We start from the raw sequence: 9,913 nt of genomic DNA, 5'->3' as shown, positions 1-9,913 counted from the left end.
TCCATTACCTTATCTTGTGGCAGTGAATTTCATAATGCGCCCCTGCAGAACAACTTCCGAGCATCTACGCTGAATCTGCCACCAATTTCATAACGTCACCTGAACGTTCAATATTATGAAAGAGGGAGGGAAAAATGCTTCATTCGCTATGTACAGAGTTGCAAATCTCTACAATTTCCCTGTGCACCCAGTGAGGCCTGTGGCTCCAATGTCAGTGGAGCACTGCATGCACTCTGGCTGAATTTGAAAGGAGCTATCTTAGTGCTGAAACCCAACCTTTTTCTCCAAAACAGGTTTAGCATAATGGGCAGGTCCTTAAAAGTTCAGACTATAGCCCAGAGTGGATGTATTGACCCACAGACATAGGGTCTACCAGCCTCCACTGCCTGCAGCCCACTTCCATCAAATCAGCCCACTTTGTATCTCTCTCTCTCTCTCTCTCTCTCTCTCTCTCTCTCTCTCTCTCTCTGCGTGTGTGTGTGTAAGCTCCAGATGTTTTAGCATTTGCTTACAGAAAAATGCTTCACAGTGCAATCTTAGTAAATCCCACTAAGCTTAGTGGGGCACACTTCCAGGTGAGTGGGGAGAGGGTTGCAACCATAATGCCCCAATCATTTTGATTCCCCTTTTATGTAGTTACAGTGCCATTAATCACCTACAGGACTGTGTGATCAAGCTTTCTTCACCCTAACCTATGAACTATTCTTCAAATGATATGTGGGAAAGGGAGGGAGGAGATCGGAGCAAAGGAGTCTTCAGAATTCTGGGCTTTTAATCAAATACTGGCAAAAGGTCAGACTCTGCAAAATGGTGTTATTACATTTTTGCTGCACCTAAACTTACATGCATTTCATCTTAGCCGAATAATCTAATCCTAAGAATACCACCACCTCCTCTTAATGTCTGTACATAAACATCTGCCATCTTTTAATAGAAATGCTTTGGGAAAGATTTCACAGTTCTACACAAAAAGGGAAGAAAACAACAGCAAACATCACCACTCTTCAAAGATGAATCTCCACAATATACATCTAATTTATGCGTCTACCTATATGTTGATGCAGTAGCCTCTAATGTAGTCTGTTTTTATGATTATTTTACTGCAAATTATATTACAGTAAGTGCTTTGTAACCACTGCAATATACTCTGCATAAGTCAATGAATAAAATAATTATGCCAGTTTTTAATTTTGTTAACATTTTTGAATACATACTTTAATTAAGAAGGGAATAACAAGCACAGATGCAATAGCAGAATCAGAGAGGAGCTTTATCACAAATACAGGAAGCAGTATCTCAATAAGTAGCTAGAATAAATTTGAAGAGTGGGGAGGAGGCGGGGAGAGAAGGTGAGTTGTGCAGAACAGATCATAGTCCAATAGGATATGCTGGCATCGCAATGTGTTGGGCTATAGCCATTGTGTGAATCTCTGACAGTATATGTTCATAGGTAAATATGAGGGCATTTATAATGTAATATATGTGCTCACACCGAGTCACACACAGAGCCAGAATTAAATATTTAATAGAATCTTTTGAGTCTTGTGTTTATGGCTGTATTGATTGTTTATTTTAAATTATGGTCCTTTAAAACTAAGCAACGGCTTTAAATAAGAGGCTGTTTAAAACAATAGATCTAATTAGAGAGGAACCACTCTAAAGATTGCTTTCTCCTTGCACTTGGTAAGGATTAAATATCCTAGCCTAAATTCTTTATTGCTGATTTCTAATATTAAACCAGTGACACATAAGCAGCGCTGATTGCAATATAAAGAATTATTCTCTTGGGCCCTACTTGTATTCATTCTCATTCTACACTTTAAAAACCCATTCATCAATTACTCTGCAGTGGTACTGGAGCTTAGCATGCGCACATTATCGTCTCATATTCCAATGCAGTCTTCTGAAGAGAGATGGGGAGGTGGGGGGGGGGGCAAGGCAGGATGCGAATGTGGGTTTTGTGCGCTGATGCGCACATTCCTATCTGATTATATGTGCAGCAGACTTCACTGCACACAATAAAAGCAGGAAGCATTTTTCACGTAAGGTAGGGATAAACATCCTCCTGTGTGCTGAAAGGAAGAAAGGGAGCAGCTCTAGTCTTAGAAACAGCTAGGTGAGCGGTAGCCTTTTGATATGCAGCAGAAGTGAGTTGCTGCATAATGTGAAATGATGGTGCTATTAATCCTATAGCACTGGTGAGATACCCAGCCCCCCTTCTGCTACCGATACCCAAACCATTGTCTCAGGCTTTAAGCTTCATCAGTATGCAAACGGAGTGTCAGTATGATGGGTGGTAACTTGCTTGGATGCACTTTCTACATTTCTGGCAAATGAGTATAATTATTTTCAGAGCTGCGGGCAACTCATGCATGTTTTATCCTCCATCTGGACCTGCACGGTACACAATAGTGATAAAAGATGATTTTTCCCCCTTGGATGTTCATAGGCCATCATAGACACAGTCCTGATGAAATGGTCATGTATCCCCTAGCACTTCTATAACGCCACAGCTTGACAACAAAATTATTTCCCTATAGTACTAAAACACTTCAAATATTCAAGCCCTCTGTGCATATATTTGTGTTTTGAAGCATTCAGCGTTAACATAATGTGGTAATTTATAAACTGACAAATTAACTATGCAGAAATCTCAGAGTATGAGCCATTTGGAGGTCTGCAGAGCAACAAAGTGGGGCAGGATGCAGGAGGTAGAGAAAGAAAGCAAATCATTTTTGTTTTTCATAAATATATAAATAAATAAAATCATGCATTAATATAATATTAAGACTCCCATATTAATTAAGCATTGTTACTATGTGATGAAATTGACAGATAAATGACTCATGGTTATTGCAAAATCAACCTTTCTAGAGAGATAATTTACACAGGGGCAGTCTCAAGAAAAATTTCAAAATTAAATATTAAAATTCACGAGGGGAAATACACTGTCGGATTAGGTGAAATCAATATGATTTAAAAGAGGGTTATTCATGAGAATGGGGCTGGGTTGAGAGTAAAAAGAGAGAGACAATTCTCCTTTGTTTCTTTGTTATAAAATCATTTTACTGATTAAAATTCATCTCTGTGAAAGCCCTCTTTAAGGAAAACATGCCATCCTTCTAAGTTTACTATTGATCTCAAAACAGCCAGATGATGGCAGTTCTTACTGAATCAAGCAAAGGAGAAAATCTGCACTTTTAGCATGTTAGTTTAATTCTGCTCCTAATATATTAAAAGCTCATTTTCTTGGCCTTCAAAAGAAGACCTTGTATCTTCTGCTGCCCCCGCCTGTCTGATGTGCACATTTTTTACCTACTGTTTTGTTTCGGGAGGAAGTTATTTACAATTCAAAGCAAGAAGGCTGCACATTCCTTCATCGTATTCTAAATCTACCCCTCCCTCCCTAACACATGCCCACACATTCCATGTGTGATTCCCCCCCCCCCCCATTTTAAATGGTATGTACCATGCTACAGGGGCCTACCAAACATCAGACAGGCTTTATCAGCAGTTGTGCCAGGGTCTCCATGGCAACAGTATAATAGATTTGCCCTTATTCAATCCCAGAGGCCACATTGAAGCGCAATGCAAAATTTGCTGGAGCCTGAATTCCTTTCAAGTCATGGCTCATGTGTCAGGGAACAAGTCAATGCACAGACAGCAGTAAACATAAAGATGGAAAGGAACCTTCACTCTCCAGTGCTGTTTGCTTACAGTGACATTCAGAAACAGAGCCCCCCTTCTAGATCTCATTTTTGTCTCATTTTCTAGTTATTAATTCACTTCTTTGGGAAAGAGGGGGTGGAGTGGGGGGAAATGCCATGCTTTGCAGTAATAAACTGCCACAAAGAGTGCAAAGCAAGCTGCACCAAAGAGAGGAACGTGCATTTCAGCCTTCCAAGGTTATTGAATTCAATATGGCTGAGATCCACCATAGCAGAGTACATTCCAGCACTTGCGATGAAGCAGCTGATGCTTCAGAATTCCTGCAAAATCACCACCCTAGAAATTAGAGGCACTTAAGAAAAAAAAGGTGGGGGATCAAGTGTTTTGCCTTTTTGTGACATAGAAAAATATTGATACATAAGACAAAGCTCCCTGTCTGTGCCTCCTATAAATTTGAACTGTGTAAATACCCTTGCTGCAAAAGACCCAGAGGAAGTAAGGGGAGAAAAAGAAATTGCCTTCAGTGTATTCTTTAAATATAAACACATTTTAAAAAAACAGCCTAAAAGTTCCAAACAATAGCTGCTTTAGAGTTCTGTGCTAATCATAGCTTGAGGATGACAAGATGACTGCACACTTTGTTAGTGATTTTCTCTGCTTGGATTCCAAAATGGAATGCTCAACAGTAGGGATCACCAGTACAAATCATTGCAAAGGCCCCACATACAATTTTGCTTTCTCAAAAGGGCCATACAGCGGCAACAAGCCCTTTTGTTAGTAATTTAAAACAATGTTTTATTTGTTGTTCATTTTCCATGCCCCACCCCTTTCTCTCTATCTGACCCCCTCAGATCAGCCTTTCCCAAGCTGGTGCTGTCCAGATGTGTTGGAATACAACTTCTATCATTCCCAGCCAGCATAATGATGGCAGTATAATGATCCAGCACTTCTGGAAAGCACCAGTTCTGAGAAGGCAGCCACAGAATCTTTTTCCCCTCTCCACATGGCATCATCTCTCTATATTCCCTCCCTCCTCATTTGTAAGCCCCCCACCCCTCTCCGCATGGCATCATCTCATTGTCAGGGTGGCCAAACTGGCTTGGCAGAAATTTGTGTTCAATTGTAGCTCTTAAGCCACCAAAGGGATTCATGAGATGGCGACCCTTATAGCACGCACTACCTGAAGTCCTATAACGCATCTAGCCTGAGCACACATGAGAGTTAAAGGCATAGGGGGGCAAAGCTGAGCAAGCAAGCCCCATGCCCAGGATGACCCACACCTGCTTCTTCTTTGGGCCTTTGCTGCTAGAGCAGGAAGGTCTTCAGGGGGTGGTAAGCATGTTGGGCAGATAGCGCTTACAAACTACTCCACAAGTAGTAGTCCTCTATTTTGCAGGCATCCTTTGTTTGAACATTGATATATTTGAAACATGGTGCTGGAGGGGAGTTTTGTGAATATCCTGAGCTGAGAGAAAGATGAACAAGTAGGTCCAAGGTCAAATCAACCCAGAACTTCCCCAGGAAGCAAAAATGACAGAACTGAAGTACAGTAGACTCCCAACTATCCACCTAATGTGGCGGAAGGGCAGGCCGGATACCAAAAAAAGCTGGATAGGTCGGAGTTCTATAAATGCTCACTTCCTACCCCACCCATACCATTAAAAATACCCTTTTTATACCAAAACCCACTCTTATTCATATTTTCTGACCTCTTAATACGGGCCAGTACTTTATAAATGTTTGTTATGTACTGTACTATACATTTTAAAAATTTATTACAGAAAAAGGAAGTCCAAGGATAAAAATATTGTACACATTTTAAGATAAATTTTATAATGTCTAACTTAATTGCAGGAAACATAAAATCATGTACACTGTACAGTATGAATACATACACTTTTAAAATAAACAAAACATTAACATAAAACGTAGGCTTAATTCTTACAAAAATTATTTAAACTTATTTTACTGTTCCTTGATAGTTATTTTTTAACTAGGCCGGATAGTATGGAGGCCGGATAGTCGAGAGTCTACTGTAGTCATATTTGGGCACGTCACGGAAAGGCAAGACACACTGGAGAAGACTATCATGATAAGAACAGTCAACAGCAGATGAAGAAGAGGAAGACCAAATGTGAGATGGGCTGACTCTCCCATATAGCCAATGGCTAGTGCAGTGGCATAAAAATCAAATTACTAACTCAAATAACTAGGCAGTGCATGAAAACAAACTTGTCTAAGCAGTGTGGACAAGGGAAATGAAGCTCAGCCCAAAAGAAAAAGTTTAAAGAGGGGGGAAAAAGAAAAGCATCCAATAAGGTATGGAGTACGGCAAGAAGTCAATCAGCACTACTCTTTCAGTTGCCCAGAAGTTAGGGGACTGACTATGGGGCCTTGTCCAGGCCTTTACCTTGCACTGATGCTGTGCAAGCCTTGCCTAGGAAGGAAGGATTAATCTGTCCTTTCCAAAGTATTTCCCATTTGCACTGGATAAATGAGACAAAAGAAATTAATCCACACCTTCCTCAGTATGGAAACCTGCAAGGCCTCTACCTGTAATGAAAAGTGTAATGGAGAGCCAGTGTGACATACTGGTGAGAGTTTAGGGCTGGAACTCAGGAGACCTGGGTTCTTGTTCCCATTCAGTCATGATGCAATTATGCATGCTGGGTGATTTGCACAAGTCACAGCCAAATGTATCTCACAGGGTTGTTGTGAAGATAAAATGGAAAGTTTGTTTTTGCTTTCCTGCTTACCAACAGGTTTGTTTTCCCCCCGTTTTCTCAGTTACCCCAATCTCTCTGTTTTCCTAAATTTTTCTGGTCTCTCTGCATCTGGCATTTCATCCTTTTTATATGCTTTAGACCTTCTTTCAATACCACAGCAGAGCTTATTCTGTATTCTTGCCTCTTCCCTCCTATTTTGCCCACTTTATGTTATTAATAATTTATTTATTAGATGGCTTACATAATTTTCCTCCTCCTGCTCTCGGTCATATCCCCACAACAACAACCCTGTGAGGTAGGTTGGACTGAGAGTCCATGCCTGACCCAAAGTCACCCAGTTGGCTCCATGACCAAGCAGCTCCTAGAACCCAGATCTTCTGAGCCCCAACCGCACACTCTTAACCACTACAGCACACTGGTTCTCCATTCACCTTCCTCCCGTCTTTTTCTACTTTGCTTTTGCTCTGTCTCTGCCCTACTTCCTCTTCAGTCCTCCTCATTGAATCCCATAACAACAGCATCCAAGGCTTTCACTTGCTCAGCATCTCACCCATTATAAGCCATGAAGCCTTGCTGTGTCAGGTGACCCTACCGATGGCTTATTTGACATGGCTTGTAAGCTCAATGTCTATCCTGATAAGCCACCCCAACTACCCATGGCTTGTTGTAGGGTTTGGCAACCACCCCTGGGATTGCTATATTGCCTGAACTGGATGACACAAGAGAGCCATTTGGCAAGAGCAGCAAGAAATCTATGCCATTCATGCCAAGCAGCTGCCAGGCAAGCACTGCTGACAGCTACCCCCAAAGTGTCCAACCAGACTTCATGGTGGCTGTCAGAAGCTTTGCTCTCCCTCTGCGCTGCCATCACTGAAGACGGCAGAAGCAGTGGGGAGCTGACTGCAAAGTCTCCTTGCAAGCCAAGCTGAGAGCTGGCTACTCCTACTTGCTGCCACTGAGAAGTGCCAGCGCTGACCGCCCTCACTTGGGCTCACCAGGTCTTGCAAACTGGAGGGAGGGCTGTCAGCAGCTGAGCGGTGGTGACAGTGGAGATTGCACGTCTGTGTGCGCTCAACATTAACCTTTACGAGAGCAAGCGGAACACCTGCAGGCTGCTGTAGTGACACATATGCCGAAGCCAAAAAGGCCCATACACAAATGCAGTGACGTTCTGCATAAATGCAAGCGTGGGATGCATTTGCTGATTTTTCCCTTACAGCAGCCCCTCAAGCCTTATGGAATGCTGCTCCCATAGGTGTCCTAATTTTAGTGGTAGATTTTGGGGAGGTGTTGAGCCTGCTGCTAGGAGAGAAAAGCAAATGTATGTGTGAAGTTAAGCTAACACACAGCCCTTTAGATTTTAGCTAGAATGTTAAAATCTGCCTATGGGTTGGAGGAGGTGTTTGCTTATATATAAAAATTCCAATATCAGTGGGAAAGTGTTCTATAAAATGCATTTTCTCTCTCTTTATCTCTCTGAGCAAATAGATATGCAGCAGGACTTCATAAATGTTGAAGAATGGTATATGCATGTTATAGATTGGAAGCAGGTGCCAGAAGGCAGGGTAGCTTTAATATGAACCACTGCTGTTATCCCTCAGACCCAAACACATGCATAAAGAATTTCCCTGGATCGGATTTAAATATAGACCTTCTTAACCAGAGGAAACATATCATGTCATTGAAAAGAAGTCATTGCAAAGTAATACGTGTTTCGTGTATTCACACCATTCATGCACAAAGCAGCATTTATGTGAACAGTATAATCAAACAGAAAAGAACCCCATAATAGAAAAGCCAAAGTCATTTGAATAGTCTAGCCAAAGCATTATGTAGTGCAGTGGCCCTATATATTCCCAATATAGCATAACCATAGCTTTGGGTGAAAGGAGGCTTTAGCAATAAATGTATGATTCATTCACTACTAGGATCTGGTCTACTATGAATCCAAAGCAAGAACCACTTCATGGAAATTAGGTACCCCACTTGTACATTGCCAAAAAAGGACCCTACTTTTGTAAAAACCTCGTATTTTTATTTATTATATATATAGATGTGGATTTAAAAATAAATATAATTTAAATAGAAAAACAATGCATCTCAACAAAACGTATAAGAAGGTGAGCAGGTAAGTGGCTGACTTGTTCAATCTGCTGTCCAGGCTCTGGGGTGTCCTAATGAATTCCCTTTCATAAACACACAAGTGTTCACACGTTCTCTCCATCCCATAGTATACTTGCCATCAGTGGCATTGTTAGCTGTTTATCCAGGTTGCCTTTGTCCTTCAAAATTGGTCCATTGTGAGCAAGAAAGCCCACCAGCAGATTTGTTTTTCATGACATTTGGCACAGGAGGGAGGCCTGAACATCTGGGTGACTCACCCTTACAGAGGTTCAAGCCCCAGAGTCTTTGCTTGTTAACATCCCTGTTAATACATTGAGCAGCACATTTTAATAAGAATTTAAATATTCAACTGCTAAATCATATTAATGCATTGAGACTTTACTTAAGGTTCTGGAGTCTCCTTGGGCTAGACACCCCATGGGCCATCTCCTTGAATGAGTCCCCAGCTGTGGTTGCTCTTTTATCTTCTTTCTCACCATCACTGCCATTTGTTTGTTCAATAGGCAGAAAGCCATGAGCAAAGAAGCCATGCATCTCTCACCTCTCCTTCTTACAAATGCCATTGCCTAGGCCAGAGATAGGAATGAGCAAGCACCTTGTAGTGGTTTAGAGAAGGAGCAATTCCGGGGGGTGCTCTCATTAGGCCCCTGCCGGAGGTGTGGGTCCTTGGCAGGGGTCCAACCACACTTGTCGTTGGCATTGGCTTCTCCTGCTACTAAAAATGCAGATATAGGCAACAGTGTAAGAATGTGAAATATCCTGTGTTTACTGAACCAGGGATTAAACAGGGCTCCCCCACCCATCCACTTTTTGCCTTACGCATTATGAAAATACTGCTTGCATGTTTGACAATAAATGGTATTATCTAAAGCACCTTATTCAGACATGCAAGATAGGCTGCCTTTGCAGCACTGTGACTAAATGGGATCAAGTTAATAGCATTTTTTTCTGTGAATGAGCTGAGTGTAAGCTTGAGTATTTTCAGGTTGTTTATCTTGCCTCAGGTTATGTGTACATGTGTGTTTTCTTTGCTTTGTCAAGAGAGCCCTTTTCTAACTTTCATTTCCTTATACAAATGTCTCCCACGGTGAGTATCCATCTACCTAAAAGGAACGGGTGAAGGTCTAAAGAAGTTCAAGACAGCAGCTCATCTTAAAAAGTGAGGAAAACTGAACCAGCCAAGGCAAGCTTACGAATAAAGAAAATTGATTTAATGGGCAACAGTGTTAAAGAAAGGATCCCAACTGTTGGAGAAATTGTTTCCTGCTAGTTTATAGTTATGAAAAACAATCACATTTTGGGAAGCATAAAATGATCATAGGGGAAATCATAGATTTTATTGATGGCCTTCTTATTGATCTGCAGCACTTGTATCGCATCCTTTCCTGCATGCA

Source organism: Varanus komodoensis, unplaced genomic scaffold (assembly GCF_004798865.1).
Source record: "Varanus komodoensis strain SLA01 unplaced genomic scaffold, ASM479886v1 scaffold5, whole genome shotgun sequence".
Lineage (NCBI taxonomy): Eukaryota > Metazoa > Chordata > Lepidosauria > Squamata > Varanidae > Varanus > Varanus komodoensis.
This window is presented reverse-complemented; position numbering follows the sequence as displayed.